Genomic DNA, 17991 nt, shown 5'->3' with positions numbered 1-17991 from the left:
CAGTATAAAAAAGGTTGGGTACCCATGCTCTAGAACACCTTGATGGTATATGTTGAGGGAGGGGACAGTATAGGCTTACTTGTGACTTTACTCACCTCGGCCATAATGTCTGAGCTGTGTTTGTGTGCAGGTCTCTGCTGAGTTACAATACTAGATATACAGTATATTTGCACTGTGCCAGAAGTATAGTAAACGATAGACAGTATACACTGAACAAGCGCTGAGCTGCTGGCTGAGAACTACAACTTTTCTCCTTCATGTTTCTTTCAAACCCCCCTCCCCCCCCACCCACCCCCTGCCTCTCCATTTTCTTTTATTCTTTTCTTTTCTCTGATCTGTCCTCCTCCCCCCCCATGCACACCCTGTAGCTCAGCGTGATGATGTTTTTCCAGACTAGAGTGAGGTGGGCCGCGAAGCTGTATGGAAAGCAGACGGGGAGGGAGATACTTTGTTGAAAATATGAAAATATGTCCACACGCGGACATCATTATTGCGGCTTAGATCAGTTAAGCACCCCTGAAAATTACCTCCAGGCCTTGAAAGAGACGCGTGTAAGTGCACTGGCGCGGGCGTGCGCACACATGTGTGTGCGTGTGTGACTGTGTCTGTGTGTCTCTGAGAGACTACATCTGCAAAGACCTCAGACATGCATGAGATTTCAAACCCCGAAAACATAACAGTATGTTTCTGAGGAACTGCAATAGCTAAATCATAGGCCTATCTAGCGCTAACTCAATTAACTTAACATCTGGCTCGGATCCCCCCGGCCGCCTGTAACAACACACAGATGAAAAACAAAACGCGAGACAAAAAAATGAGTGAGAGAGATTCTCCCTCCGAGGCAGAGATGAAACTGCTAGAGCGTGATATATATATATATATCGCCTTGCATTCCTCCTTCACGCCGCTGTTTTATCTCATTCAGATTGGCGTGGGGGCCCTGGGGGGTGGGGGTGGGGGTGAGTTTCCATACAGGGTCTCTCTCTCTCTCTCTCTCTCTCTCTCTCTCTCTCTCTCTCTCTCTCTCTCTCTCCTACCTCTCTCTCTCTCCCTACCTCCGGTGGGTCCTGTGAAAAGCACCCTGGTGCCAAATGAGCGGTGCGTAAAGCATGGCCCCTCAAAGCATGGCCCAAAACGACACCCAAAACAGCAAAGCTGTCAGCCCGTGAGCCAATGCACTAAAACATGAGTGCAGTCGAACCGTTTGGTTTTACGGCCTACAACTCCCAGTCACAAGCCCTCTAATGCTCCGTTTAACAAGCTGAAAATCCTCCATTTATAATCCCCCGCCCCCCAGCACCCCAGTCTCCCTTTAGGAGCTCCCGCGTCGCCATTCACAAACAAAGACTGTGGCTGCCGCACGCTCCATAACGTGTGTGTGTGTGTGTGTGCGTGCCACTCTAAATGGTGGGTGAAGTAGAGAGAGAGAGAGAGGGGCAATGTATATAAAGGAGAGGTTTGTATACGTGTGCTCATTTGTGTGCGTATCTGTGCGTGTGCGCGTCTACGTGCGTGTGTGTGTGTGTGTGTGTGTGTGTGCGTGCGTGTGCGTGTGTGTATGATTAAAGCACATAATGCTTACAAGTGTCAACCCCTTACGCAGGGGTAAGGGGTCGACACTATGGCAGGTAAATAGAATGTTGGGGCATGTGGAGTTTGCTTTCGAGTTGCCCAAACTGCAAGTGTATATACGTTTTGAGCGAGGAGTCTGCTATAAACACAACACGAGATATATATAGCTAGATAGCTTTTTGTTTTCCGCGCGGTTCCCGAATAGTCCAACGTGTGAAGAATGCAACGCAGCTCGAACGGTCAAAGCTTAGCGTATAGCATGTGTGAAGTTAGACGAATGTCAACCCTTGACTTCCGTTCGGTGGACTTCAAAATAAGTTTTGTAAATATTATTATCTGGTATCTGTAGGCCTATTCCGTAGTGGTATCGGCTAACACAGAAAATGTGATATCTGGATCGGATCGGGAACGGAAAAAGTGTATTGGGAATTTGGGACATCTATTACCTCTGGTAGTGCGTGTGAATAATATGTGCAGATGACCTAGCCCAGGGGTCACTTTGAATATGGAGAGAGCGAGCTGGGTTAGGCCTAGCCTAACCTATCCTTGATGTGTGGGATCAATTGGTGTGCTGGTATAGGACAGTGGTTCCCAAAGTGGGGCCCGGGGACCCCTAGGGGTCCTTGAGGGAGTTCCATGGGGGGTCCCCAGCTAAATGACAGTTATTAACCAAATGGACCCTTATGGGTCTGTATTCTGTAACTCTGTAACTCTGTACAAATGTCCATCTGTCCATTTGTACACTCTCAGAGTTAAATTAACATTGATTTTACAATATAAATTGGGGTCGCAGAGATAGAAATGCCATTCAATGGGGGTCCGTAGTAGCCTAATGCATGTCAAACTGGGGGGGGTCCTTGAAATTTAAGTGGTTGAGAATCACTGCTAGAGTCATAAAAATCTTCTCTTATGGGGGTCCCTGGCATATCTCCTCAAATGCGGGGTCCGCGGGGCTGATTAGTGTCAATGTGGGGGTCCTTGACATGAAAAAGTTTGGGTACCACTGGTATAGGAGACAGACAGAGGTAAAGCAGGGTGTCTGGAAGAGAAGAGGGACGAGTTGGGGTTGTGAGGTCAGGAGATGATAAGGTCATTCACTCCCGCTCCCACTTCATGAATTAACACAGCAGATAACTTTTTCAGTGATACACTCCACTGGCCACAGCTCTGTGAAACTGCAACACACAGACAGACACACACACACACACACACACACACACACACACACACACACACACACACACACACACACACGCACACACTCCAACAATGTTGTAGTTCAGTTCACCAAATATTACAATAATTTCCAATAAATATCAGAGAAGGAATAAGTCAACATTTTTAAACTTGAGCTTTCGTTTGAATATATGAGTCGTTATATAAGTTTGATTTGTGTATCTGCATGTGTCTGTGGGCGGATTTTTATTCAACATAATGGTGGGAGTGAGCAGGAGGCTGAGATGAGTACTCTTTTATGTCGGATAGGTCAAAGGTCAATGTCACAATCAAGGGCAATTTGGTCATGTCTCCAGAACAGAGAGATGCAGTAGAAGAACAAGTATTGTTGTGGTCAAGCATGCCTTTCACCTCCAGGTGGCGTTATATTTGGTCCACAAGTATCTACTACACCAAATCTCTTCCAAAAATAGCAGATCTACATGCTCATGACACGCCACTAGTATAGACACATGCCTCCCTTTCAAATTGGTTTGTGGGGACAGTTTTGTACTTTTTCTGATGAAAACGAACAGAGGCACTATACACTTGTTCCAAACTTGCACGCCTATTAGATACTGTATTCCTTTTCTATTCTATACATTATTGAATTTTACTCTCATTTCTTTGTCACAACCTTTATGACTTTGTATGCACGTCTAGAAAAGGTTTGTTTAGGCCTGGTTTTGCAACATGTTGATTCGAACCACGGCCACGCACACCTCACCCCAACCCTTATCAGGGTGAACCAATTAAATCCAAGCGAAACGTGACATGCTAAAATTGCAATTCCCTATTAACCAGATTTAGCTGGCGGGGCAGATTTTTCCGATGAGGTTTTTGTTTGTTTGCTAATTATTTTGCTGTTTTTCCACACAGAAGTCTTGGGGATTAGCACTGTGTTAACTAAGCTTTCTCAGTGGCATAACAAGGCATCAGTCTTGGATTGCGGGGAACCTGTGCTCGGTGCCAAAGCCTTTCCCTCACAACCCCCTCTGTTTTCTTTCAGTGAAACGTGGCAAATTGATGGTCATCATCGTTCATATGAGCGTTTACTACTCATATCGCGTAAATAGTCCCTCGGTCGAGGAGTAGAGAATTGCAAAAGAGGTTGAACTGCCCGTATTTTAGTGCCTGGCTCGATTCTTAGCTATAACAGCTCAAGGAAAGCAGTGGGGATTTGGACTTTTAAATAAAAGCCATCATAGGAAAACATTGATTGGTAAAAGAGATATATGTCAGCATGACACTTAAACGTAGCAGTGGGGATTTGGACTTTTAAATAAAAGCCATCATAGGAAAACATTGATTGGTAAAAGAGATATATGTCAGCATGACACTTAAACGTAGAGTCATTGAAATGCTTCAAATCAAAAGGAACATAAAATATATGACATACAGCACAATGTGGTATACAACTATATTAGCTATGCATTGACACATTGACAAATGTCAGTACACTGACTAGAACATGAATCAATGATATTCACCATCACCACCAGTGTTTACCTTTAGGCATGTTAAGAAAGCATTGGATGGACATGTTTATGTTTAATGGTGTGACAACAAGCCACGGGTAGAAACCTCAAGAGCAGCAACGGGGACGGGGAAAGATATGAATCTCTCTCTTCTCACCCTTTTCCTCCTCCGCACACATCGGGGCAATTTTCCCCCTCTCTCCTCCTCAACCCCAGATCTTTAAAATAACAGCTTTGACACGATCCAACGTCGGACTGCCGGTAACTCGAGAGCGCGGGCCTGCTTTAGAAAAGGGTGCGCGGTGGAATCCCCCTGTGTGTGAATGAGATCCAGTCAGTCCTGCTGCTGGTTCAGACCGGAGAGAGGGGGGGATCGGTGGTGTATATAGGAGGCCCACACAGAACCCACCGGGCCCTGCATGCATGCGGGCCCCTGCTGAGAGAGACCTGGGCCATCTGGTTAGGGTAAGGGGCCAAGAAGGCTGACAGGGCAGCCCACTGTTTGGCTGTTTTTTGGGGGCGACAAGCAAAGAGGGTGCATTCAATGCCTGTCCCCAAGGCTGCATATGGGGCTGGATGGGATGGAGTATGGGGTAGACTGGGAGGGCGGGGGGTGTGGGGGGGGTTTCGGTGAGTTTGTGGATAGGGGGTAATGATTAAGCGCTGTGCAATGATACACACGTCATTCATGCGTGTGCACACATGCACCGGCAGGTATACGCACAATATGTCCACACATATACAGTATACAGTCAAAGGCGCACACACTGTACATACGCATGCATGTTGCACACACACACAGGCACTATACGTTCACCCGTATACACAAGCATACCTAAAGTACATGTGTATGTAAGACCTTAATTACATGTATGTGCTACACATACAAATACTGTACCCACATCATGAACGCAAATGCAAACACTAACAGACACACATACAGAGTTACACACGCACACGCATGCACGCACGCACGCACGCACGCACGCACACACACACACACACACACACACACACACACACACACACACACACAAACTCGCAGATCCTTTCTCATGATCACAGAGGTGCAGTCAGGCCTCTGTAAACATCTGTCAGCCATTGCCCCCCCGCTCGGCCCTCCTCTCCAGACTCCAGCAATTCACGGTGACCTTTGATCCCCCAAGTGAAAAAAGCACAACTGTGACTGCTGCCAAGAAAGAAACTACCAAAGGGTTCACTTTACCGACAAGTACCTCAAAAGGGACTATTTTATAATAGTGCGAGGCACTTTTAAGCTGCATGTGTGTCTGTATATGGATAAATCAAGGATTAGAACAACAAAGACACACATGGGCTGTGTGATCCTTTCCAATTCTGATTACTTGATTACAGAGAAAAGTACAAAAGATCACGGGTAATTACTAATTAGAGTCTCTTGGAAATAGAGGTCACTTGAACTGTTGAAGTAAGTCCCGATAACTTAAATACCTGGCCGAGTCATATGTTCAAGGCGGGTGTAGTGAAGAGCCAATAGTGAAAGTCCAGCAGCTGCAACGTATTTGAAATATTCTCTTTTTTTTCTCCTCTTTCCAGTGTGTTTATTTTGTCTGTGGGTTGGATGTGTTAACCCACCCAACGCCTCTGCTACCGAGTAGCTTCTCCTGTCTGTAGCATTGTTGATTTCGTCGACTAATACTGTGTGACAAAAAATGTTGAATGTCGACTGCCTTTCACTTTCACTGACGAAAACTGAATGGAAACTAAATTAAAACTAAGCTATGATGACTGAAACTAAGACTAAATATATTGACAATTTGGTTTGGTATTATAAGTTCGTCAACAAATAAAAACTAGACTAAAATGTTAGGAAAGGACTAGTGAACAAGAGATCCAGTATAAGTCATTTTACACTTGGTTGCATGCTGAAAATAGCAGATCGGCAATAGCAGATTGGCTATGTTTTGTGTAACATAAGTGTAACATAAGTCATTTGAGTCGACTAAATCAACTGTAGATTTAGTCACTTAAAATCTTAGGATATTTAGTCAACATAAACTGGACACTAAAACATTCCAGGTGACTAAAATGTGACTAAAACCAAATGAAAACTATTCCAGAGACTATGACCAAAACTACAATCAAAATTTGCTGTCAAAATCAACACTGGTCTATAGACACCAGAATCAGACCAGAACATCAGGTCCAGACCGGATTACGCAGTTATAGCGGACCGCTCTCACCCATGGACACAGAACCCCATAGGCCTTCATCTGCTATACCCCACTACACTCCCACCTCTGGGGGCCTCATGAGGCTTCCCCTCACTCCCTCCTCCCACCATGGCCTGGCCTGCACACACACACCCTACAGGCCTCCTTCGACCACATCAATTACAACCCCGCTCCCATAGCGCCAGCAGCCCCTCCCTTTCGGTAACCCCCGGGGGTCACCGTGTCATGGGGTCGGAGGTCATCCTTGCCGCAGTCACCCCAGGCATCTCTCAGAAGTTTCCGGCTCTGGTGTCTGAAGCCCCGCGGCCCCGCAGAGTGACACCCACACGACCCTCAAGGCTAGGGCCAGAGGAGACTATAGAGCCTGATCCCCCCACCATCTCTCCCTCTCCCTGCCTCATCAACAATGGCGTGTTCCGGGCCAGCGTGTCTCTCAGTTGCATCGCAAACAGCGGCGTGCAGAGAACGTTATAGAGCGGCAGGGGCTGAAATACCCTAAAAGGGCAGTTTTAGCCCTTTAGCCCCCGCGCTGTGCCACAGCACGGTGCGTTGAGAGCTTGTAGATCGGCTATTTTCGAGGCACAACTCTTTAGCTACTGGAGATGTGGCGTACGACCTGGGTTTCTACACGAAGTATTTCAACGCAAAAAAGCATGCGTTCAGAGTTCGGAAAAAGGGCAATTCTCCTGAATGCTGATATGGCATGCGGCACCATTGCTCTTTCTTGCAATCTTTATTCTATCCCTTTGTTTATGCTGTGTTTGTGTTGTTTTGAATGTTACGCTATGCTGCTGCATTGTCTGGAAGGAAGCCTAATAATAACTAAAATAAGTTTTACTCTTAATGTACCTGTGTACACAAGATGTAACAATAAAGTAGAACCTTGAACCTTAAATACTGCATTCAAGGTCTGGCTGGAGAGGGCAGTTTCATTTACAGACGGGCAAAAGGGCAGGGACTGAAGCCCCCGTTGATGTCTACAGTATGTGTGCACGTGCCTGATCACAAATGCACCCAACAGCGTTCCCTCTCTGGGGCTAATGTCATTGTTGTGCATATAAGCATATTCATCGTCGCCAGGTCTACTGAACACAACCCGAACAGGCAGTGTTTTCGCCAAAGCTGCCATTTGCCTTCCATTGCCTGCATGCCTCTGTGAATCCTTACGATCGATCAGCAATGTAGGACACATTGCTTTGTCAGCCAAGTTAAACAATGAGCCAATGACTCGAGGTGTTCTATAGCCGAGCGTGGGGTTTTGACACGTGAAAGAAAGAAAAAACACCTCACCCGGCGACGCTGTATTTCTGTCGTATAGCGCTTAGAGGCCAGATCTCGCCACTGAGTGTCAATACCAGACACATTATCTCTAATGGGAGAGTCTGTAGTGTAGGAGAGAAGAAGAGATAGGGAGAGAGAGAGAGAGAGAGAGGGAGGAGACAAACAGAGAGAGTAGAGACAGAGAGAGAGAGAGAGAGAGAGAGAGAGAGAGGGAGAGACAGAGAGAGAGGGAGAGACAGAGAGAGAGGGAGAGCAGAAGGATGGTATCTCTATTGATTACCTGGAAGAGGACCCTTTCTCCACCCTCCTCAGTCCAGACATATGGGGTAATAAGGATCACTCTCCTCCACTGTCCACCATCACCACCCCCTTCCCCCCATCCCCCTCCACCCCCTCGTTCTCTGCTCTCCTCCCTTCTACCCTCAACCTGGCTGGAGAGGCTTTTAATCAGACCCCAGGGGAAAACATGGATATGATATGAGAGAAAAAAGGATGGGGGGCGGGTGGGGGGGGGGGGGGGGGTTTCAAAGGGAGACGGGTGAGCAGTCCATTAGTGAAGTAGACACAATATCTAAGCTCTGCTGCGAGCATAGAGTGGGTGGGTATATATACTTCCTTCAAACGCAGAAAAAGGGTATAAAGGGACAGAAAAATGCTTAGATTCCGTATAGCGTGCCTTACATGAGGTTCCGTGATCAGAACATGTGTAGGCTATACATACATACACAGTAACCCATCATGTTCCCCCTTTCATACCTATACGGATTGCCGTAGCACTTGCCCTAGCCTCGACAACCTTGCAGGCACATGCAAAGGCTACAATGCTATATCTAAATGGTCTAAATTTAGATAGCATATTATGTAGACATAGCATTCTATAGTGCATACTTATGGTTACAGTGTAGATATTCTACTGTTTCCACGGATGTTATAGTGTTCTTATAGCTTACTTATGATCCTTGATGACTTTCTGCATGCGTTTGATGTATTACCTTGTGTTGTTCTTTCTTACTGTAAATGGCTCTGCCTCCGGATTAAGAGCGTCTGCTAAATGCCTAAATTGTAAATTGAATAACCCTGGCCCGGGTAAACCAGTGCACCAACAGCAAAACATGGGGTCTTTCCCAGGTCATCGCTTCGCTTATAGGCATGAAAGGGGTATTAGTCATACACTGGGATTAATAGCTAGATTTCTCAGATATTTCAACACATATTGTTCTGTTTCCAGTATTGATGTTTTATAATTTGAAGGAACAGAGCCTTGATGCCTCACAAAGATCTGGCAAGCATGTTATCACTCTTGGTGTATACAGTATTGTGTGCGTGTGCGTGTGTGTGTGTGTGTGTGTGTGTGTGTGTGTGTGTGTGTGTGTGTGTGTGTGTGTGTGTGTGTGTGTGTGTGTGTGTGTGTGTGTGTGTGTGTGTGTGTGTGTGCGTGTGTGTGTGACTGTGTGTGCGTGCCTGTGTGACTGTGATGTGTATACATGTGAGTGGGCATGTGTGCACGTTGTGCACGTTACGTTGTAATATGTGTGCTTGGCCTGCGTGTGTGTGTACTGTGTGATCTGATATCATTCCAACGCAACCAGGTCACATATCGTACAGGGCTGTTTTTTCTGTGCGGCCAGGGCCATTTTCATCTGTTTATGTAGGGCCTATCTGTTTTCTTTTTCAGGGAGAAGGCTGCCAATCTCTGTACGCCAGACCAGCTTTATCAAGGCGGCCCATCTCAGCCTCTGACATCAAATCCACAACCGCCTTCGCACTGAGAAACGTCCTGTCAACGCCTCACCCAACTGCCGGACCCTTCAACCTCGGCACTCTCCTGGGGTTGAGAGCCTGTGTGCGTGCGTGCGTGCGTGCGTGCGTGCGTGCGTGCGTGCGTGCGTGCGTGCGTGTATGTGAGTGAGAGAGAGCGAGTTTAATGAAAGAAAATATGAGTTTGAAGTCAAGATCTATACAGTCTAGAAGGTTTTCCTAATAGGTTGAAGTATAGGCCTACTTATATGACTCTTTGAGTCAAAATAGATTATTGGTCATATATTAATAGTCCCATTTAGTTTGAAAGATGTGCCCATGCAGAGTGAACACTGGTTTACTGTTTGTATATATCTTATTTAAGGCCAAACCAACGTGGGCCTTGTTGTAGTGTTGTTATGGCCAGTAGCGCCTTCAAGTGGTCAAAACTGTATTAGCAGCTATTGACTGTTACTGTGTTACAGGCAGTTGTTGAATGCGAGTTAAACACAATTAATTAATCTATATTATAGCCTATCATCGAGTAATATTTTCTGTTGCGTGGAAGTGCATGGTAATGAAAACAGTAGGTATTTGTTTGTGTCAATAAAGGAATTACTGATTACTCTGGCAAAACAGATGGAAGAAACTGCAGAAACGGCACAAATTGAAATAGAGCCTGGGACATGGCCACTCAATTTCCTGTACTAGGCCTACATGACACAAAATGTTGAGAAGGTCTGTTTATTCCATCAATGTAAAACAAAGGCCCGCATTGAAAAGGAAAGAAATAAAGGAAAGAAAAGTGCATGGCATTTTTCATTATAACGACTCATTTTGCAGAATAGTGACCAATCCAATTGATCCCATATGTCTCCGCTGCGGGGCGCCACGGAGTATGCCAGAAACGTTATAGTAATTTACCCTACCCTGATAGGCTGAAGCAGTCCCTCGTATTCACAGCAACGGACGAATAGAAAGACTCGTATGCTGAGGCGAGTGTTTCATTGGCCAAATGTGGATGTCAATCAAGCGGCAGCCGTGGCTCTCAGCGGAATGGGTCGTCAGTTGGTTGTTTTGCACTTTGGGAGACGGAGCTCCGCAGGAGAGAGGGTGCAGCATGGAGAAAGCCTCTTCAAAATTCAACCATTCTCATTCAAACTGGATATAAACAAACAAAACAAAAAATGAATTTGCCTTGTGGTCTATAATTCAATTGATGTTTTATTTTTATTTAATGTTTTATTACTAATTATTACTAATTTAGAGGATTGTTGTGTATGAATTTAAATAAAATAAATGTTTATTGTCAGGGAATTACTCTTTTTTATATATATCAATTAGGCCCATGTGAAATGTTTGGCATGGGTGGCTGACTAGTTACAAAATATGTTTGGTATATTTGGCAGTTGGCACAGAATAATTCTTATCATACAAACAAAACGTACATTTTCAATATAAATGTATAACTCCAATTAGAAGAAAAATGTGTATACCTAATAATAAATTAGGGTAAAATAAATGTAATTTAATAATAATAAGCATCATCTCAATTCAATAACATAATTGCACATTTGCAATTACTTTTGGATATAGGCTATGGATTTTGCATAGGCTAATAAATGGATAGGATAATTAAATTTGTTTTCTTTCTTAAAATAGAGAAATATTAAAATGTCTACAAAATAAACTGTAGGCCTATGTGCTGTAATTGTGGGTAATATGGGTAATTCTGCAAATCTATGACTTGATTAATTAGTTGAAAGTGGATCTATCGATGAACTGGTGAAATAAACTTATCTCAACCAGTCTACACTTTCCCTTGAGCATGATGCCTAATTTCTGTATTCACTATAAGGTACAAAAAAACCTGTAGCCTATTATTTTATTTTGTGTCAATAGGCAAGACAGATTTTTCCATTCCACCCAATATTTCTGACATTTAAAACAAAGAATGGGTCAAAGAAAATGATTAAATTAGCTCTGACTGCAATGATGTCTGGTTGAGCTTAATAGTTAATTCGCCTGGCAATTAAAATAATAAAAGTGCGTAAAACGAATCCATAGTGTACAAAAATAACTTCCCAGTAGGCTACAACAGTGACAGTCACAGGACCATACAGCCCGCTCTGATCGCAACTCCACTTTTCTCCTCTGTGCTTCCCATGATCCCTTGCAGCAATGTAACCTCTGCGCATGCTCTCCAGTCGATAGTACAGTTTCCATACGTCATGTGATACCCGACCAATCAGCTTCATTCTGAGGGGAGCTGCGCAGTGATTTAAGGGCTCTGCCCCAATAAATCTGTCAGAACTTCACAAAGTTGATTTAAATGTATTTCACATCGTTATGAAAATACGTGTGGATTAATCAAGTGACTACATGTTGTCGTCAGATCAATTGGAAGCAGATCAGTCTTCACAGAAGTTCAAAGCGACACAATTTTGGAGCCTTTAACTGCATTCTATGATGGGGTACACACTCAGGACATGTCGCGGGACACCGAGACAATTTGTAAACCATGATGTGGCGGACCTAGAACTTGCTTTCAAGCGCTTTGCTTTATTTATTCGGTGCATTTGGGAATTTTATGACGATTTTGAGAGCATATGTTTGACTGTTTGTCGTGTCATGTCTTGAACGGACTTAAGCTTCTATACATGAGATGATGGGAATGGCAGAGATCACTGACTAATATCTAATATCATATGTGATGATATGTCTAGCCTCTTCCACCTTTTTAATGGCCTGCTTACTGCCTAGCCTAGGTGTTGCCTCATTTGGCAAATGTGTTGATTACCTAACGTTAATAAATTACATTATATACCGTATGACAGTAGCGTTAAACTGGGCTCATAAGTCAGTAGGCCAAGTTCACATGCACGCATGGGTCAAATTGCAGGGTTTGAGTTTGGTTTGGTTGGATGGGTTTTGCAATATAGCCCATTCAAGACCCATGCAATTCAGGTTGCCATGCAATAGGCCTATGTTGGAACAATCAGGGACATTCAGAATGTCAAATTTGCCTACTCTACTCTCCGCACGGGCATACCAGATGCAGTATTTTTCTGGTGTCACTCATTACTCATTACATTTCGACTATCAGGATATAGCTAACCATGTATTGCAGACCGCGCTACAATCAACTGTTGCACAATGGTTATGCAAAGGCTTTCAAATGGGCTACAAAAAAAAAAAAAAGCTAAGTTTAGTTTATTCCACCGTTATAGATTTTCACCACCAGGGGTCGCAAATGTATCAGAAATGTAGGTTTAGGTTGTTCATCTAAACCTGAAAAACGACAATTTGCTAATTGCTATCTTGGCCTTGGGAGACAAAGCAAGACTGCAAGACAATGTTTTATGTGCAATGCAATCATATGATGAATTTGCATAATCTAAACCCTGAATATGTATTTATTTCCTAATCATTTTTGCTCTTATCCCTGATACGTGACAATCTATATATTATGATTAATCAACACGAGTGATAAACAAAGTTCACATTGTTTAGTGAGTGCTTTCCTTGCCAGTAGGCTGCATTAAATTGAACTCAGTGATGTGATGTCCATTTTCCTGTCGAACAAACTTCTGCTTCCTAAACTCTCAAACAATTTCATTCAAATTTAAATCTATATGGCACACTTTCTGGCTTCACTTGAATGTCAATTATTGCTTACAAATTGGCACATATGGATGCTGTTAATAATTCTCTACTCTACAGTAGGCCTAGCCTATGTCAGAGCTTTATTGATAAGCTCTGACATAGGTTACTGTAGAGTACGTAATATATGTATCAGTTCCAGGTAAATGTAAAAGTAAAGATCACACCCGTGTGAAGTGAGGGGTGCCTCACCAACCCTTATCATCTTAAATCAAGATATCATAATATAACATCATATGCTGATTTGCTCAGTGACAGATAAAACAAACATTAAACTCTGTTCATTGTCAATGGCGTTTTTAATGTTTGTATAGGAAAGACAAACATTAAACCTAAAACCTGTATAGGAGGGGCTAGAGCCCCTCAAAAGTCACAAAGACATGCAAATCCCTTGACTCCTTCAAAACCGCTCTCAAAGCGCTGCACCTATGGACGGCTGCAATTCGAAACTGGCCCCCGTAAATTCTGAATCCCCCCCCCACCCATTTTCCCCCTCACTGTACACGTTTCTTTTCCCTTTTTACTTGATGGATTCCTGTTCTGTTCTTTGGCTATATAGAAGTGTCTATTTGTACGTCTCTAAATGTTTTGATGAATTGAACAAGGTGGACCCTCTTGTAAACAAGTGTTCTGTTCTTTGGCTATATAGAAGTGTCTATTTGTACGTCTCTAAATGTTTTGATGAATTGAACAAGGTGGACCCTCTTGTAAACAAGTGTAATGCTTTATTAGGTTGTCCACTCACAGTTAAGTCTTTGTATTGAGTTGTGCTTTAGTTGAAATGTACTGTAATTCTGCAAACTGTTAATAAATATTTCAATCAATCAATCAATCAATCAAAGCTCTTAATATCATCATACATCATCTCATTCCGGCCAATCACAATTTGCGTCCTCACCTTTGTCTTCAATGTTTGTGTTTGTTTATGCAATGTTTGTGTTTTCACAAACTCCAAACTGGCCATTCATTGTCAATGGCTTGGTTGTTTGTGTTTTACACAAATACTCAAAGCTGGCCATTAATTGTCAATGGCATTCAATGTTTGTGTTAACACAATGTTTGTGCTTACTCAAACCCCCAAAGCTGGACATAGGAGGGGATAGCGCCCCTCAAAAGTGCAGGTTCCTTTCCATGAGCTGCATGTATAATCTAGGCCATCTGAAATGGAACCAACCACTGTCCTTAGGAAACCGGGGTTGGCTGTCTCTTCACAAGGAGGTTGTCACAGTCCAACAACCAAACTAGAGGGTGCTGTTTCATCATGTTGATATCAAACATTTGACAGACATTGTAATGTGTATGTAGGCCTATGCGTCGGAGTAAGTTTCATGTTGGTGTTGTTTGTGTAATAAAAATGGGTAGATGATAGAAGCATTTCTTCATTAAGCACTTACGGTAAATAGGTGAATTGTGTTTTGATGGCTAATAACTTCCTGGCATACCCTTTTCAACCAAGACCTTAAAGCTTCCTTCCAATCTAAGGGTGATATTGTAAATATCTATTGATGATGAGCGTATAAAGTGTGACAACCAACCCTGTTCTCCCCTATACATTTTACTCAGATCCCCTCCCCTATATGCCTCTGCTGGAAACTGGTGATGATGTAGCCTTGGATCAAGACAGCCATGACAGTCTTGTATCAAGTATAGTGATTAGGCTATGTTATTCTGCCTGGAAGAGACAAGGGCTATTGACCTAAACTCTCACCTTCCTTGTAGCTGATTCGTCATCCTTACATTACAACAAGGTATAGATTGTAAGGATCGGGTGTGCGTGGAATGAGCAACACAGCTAAACGTGTGGTATAGCGCCTCCAAAAAAATAGCCAAAATGGCAAGTGGTTGGTATTCGACCCTTTGCTATGAGTTGCTTAGTGGATTGGATGATTGCACTATCCTACAGTATAATAAGGGGGGGAAAACATATTGGCAATTTTTAACTTTAGGGAACTCTGTAGCGGGACTCGGGAGGAAGATCCATATGCAGCCATGCACAACGGCTTGGCATTGAATGGGGCAGTATCTTTCACAGACAAGACGGAACTTGGAAGTTGAGTGAGATATCGGGATGAGATTCTGAAGGCAGAGGCGATCCCATATCTTCAGAATCTGGGACCTATAACGCCATCCTCCAGGATGACACTCGCCCCTACCTCCAGCATTTTGGAGTGGAGAGGATGGAATCGCCTGCCGTGAGTCCAGAACTGTCCTCAACCCATTTGAACACTTGTGGGATCAGCTTGGGCGTGCTGTGCGTGCTAGAGTGACCAACAGAACCACGTTGGATGACTTGCAACATCCTTGCAACATCCAACGTTATTTATTACTGTGGGAGTGCAATCGTCCAATCCACTAAGCAACTCATAGCAAAGGTTTGAATACCAACCACTTGCCATTGTTTTGTAGGCGCTACCCACACGTTTAGCTGTTTTTCTCATTCCACGAATGCCTCCATCCATCCATCCATCTTCAACCACTTACCCGTAGTCGGGTCGTGGGGGCAACAGCTCCACCAGAGTGTTCCAGACTTCCCTCTCCAGAACAACATCAGTGATTTCCTCCTGGGGGATCCCAAGACGCTCCAAGGCCAGTGAGTCGATGCGTTTCCTCGAACTGCGCCTTGGCCTCCTCCACGAATGCCTGATCTTCACAATCTATTCCTTGTTGTACAGGTGACTAATAAACAATTAAAATTATATAAAATACAATACCAATTGGAAGTTTATGATGATTACTGATTTGCATTTCTTGCCTAAAGTAAATGGTCTATTAAGTGACATTTGAATAGCAGTGTAGAATCCCCCAGGGGTCCTTGAGGGAGTCCCAGGGGGTCCCCAGCATAGTTGATCTATAACACTGATCTATAACGCATTGCATCATGATGCGCTGTGAGCTTGTAGATCAACTATTTTTGAAACGTCCTGGGTAAAATCTTGAAAAGTTTAGCACTCAACTTATTTTAATAATGGAGTAGAATGATTATTTTATTCCACTAGTATGGGGGCTGCTGTCACCAAATCTAATAAATATAGGGTTACATGAAACAGGTGCAGTCACTATGTAGTGTGTCCTCAAGAAGTACCATCCATTAAATCACCTGAAAAGTCACCCATCCCTTATAGGATTATAAGACACCAAAAACATGAATAAACAATATCACATTCACTTCCTGAAATATCACATTCACTTCCTGAACACAGAAACGCCACAAAAAGAAAATGTTTGGCTATAGTTACTAGACTATACTACATAGCTAAATAATAGTTCACACACCCATGAATTTGAAAGATGTTAAAATGTTATTTTGTCTTTCTCTTGATGATCACCTTGTAAGTAGGTTGCAGAACATAATGTACAAGTGAAGTGGATACCGTCCCCGTGTCCTGATATTAGAGCCTGGCTTTAAAATGGATTCACTGACACCTCCTCCCCGGTATACGTATACCGGGAAGAAGGCGTCAGCCATTCCACATTACGGGTATGTGTCTGGCAAAAGTCAGGCTACTGATATTAGTCCTATTTGTTGTTCTGGGAGCATCTCATCAGTGCAGTTTCTGTGTGCACTGATGCAGACAGAGGCTTATAGAACTCTCAGAAATCACTCAGTCCTTATATGACTCCGTTGTCAGTTAATCAAATTAGATAGACTAAAAGTAGAGGCTGTATAAGCTTTGTTGCTTCAGTTTCAGTTGGATAAGAACTGGCAGAACAAGAAGACAGCTGTTGCATAAGGTCTACTGAGTTGAAGTTCAATGTGTAATTCACCCACTCACCAGTAGGCTATCAGATAGGCCTACTGCAGTCTCCCAGAACCTGCAGTTCCATTATTAAAGTGCCTTTAAACGAATAATAACCCGTGTACCCTAGGGTAGGTACACTCACAAAAAACATGCAGTAATCCTGGTCTCTAAACTACCGACCCCTGGCCAGCCGGGGCGCCTGATGGAGGGGAAAGGAACTGGTCGGTATAACGTGTTCCTTCCACTTTCACACTGGGTGAAAAGATGGGTTGCAAAATCGTGGGATAACATTTAGTTAAAGAAATGTATTATTTATTCCAAAGTATTTGCATTTATAACAAAATACATACATGGATGCACCTGGGACGTATCCTCAGTGATGTATCCCAAGGTCATCAGGGTTTCGGGTCTCCCAACATCATACCCCTCACTCAGGTGACCCAGCTGGGGTGATCAAGTCCAGACTTATGTTCAGTAGCTACCCTCGATCAGTCCCATTAGGGAAAAACCACAATCCGTTCCTCCTGAACTACTCTGCCGGGACTGGGAGGTACCATTCTGGCGCGTGGAAGGACTAGTCTCTGTGGGTTGACTCCTGTCCGGGCCCCTCCTACGTCTCACCAGGTCCACTCCTGCTCTCACCAGGTCAGGCCCTGTGTGTTGCACCAGACCCCCAGCACCAGGCACTTTATTCAGGAATGGTGGATTCTCAAGCCGCAACGGTTCCGCAGGCTCCACCTTGCCCTTGGTGGTGCCGCAGGCTCCGCTTGAGGCTTGAATGGCCCTCCTAAAGGCCTCACCGTTGGTTTGTTGGGCTTCTTCCTGACGGAAGACACAGGCTGGGGAGCCAACCCATACTGCTCCCGGTCCCGGGTTCCGTCTACTTTCCGGCTGCCACCCGTCTCTCCGGTGGTCACCAGACTATTCCTGGTTGTCACGTAGTCTATTCCTATGAGTCACTATAAATAGAATAACTATAACAAAATACATACATACATGGATGCACCTGGGACGTATCCTCAGTGATGTATCCCAAGGTCATCAGGGTTTCGGGTCTCCCAACATCATACCCCTCACTCAGGTGACCCAGCC

This window comes from Protomyctophum parallelum, assembly GCF_964188405.1.
Source record: "Protomyctophum parallelum genome assembly, chromosome: 1".
In the NCBI taxonomy this organism is placed as follows: Eukaryota; Metazoa; Chordata; class Actinopteri; order Myctophiformes; family Myctophidae; genus Protomyctophum; species Protomyctophum parallelum.
The sequence above is the reverse complement of the archived record's forward strand: the minus strand, read 5'-3'. Positions refer to the sequence as shown.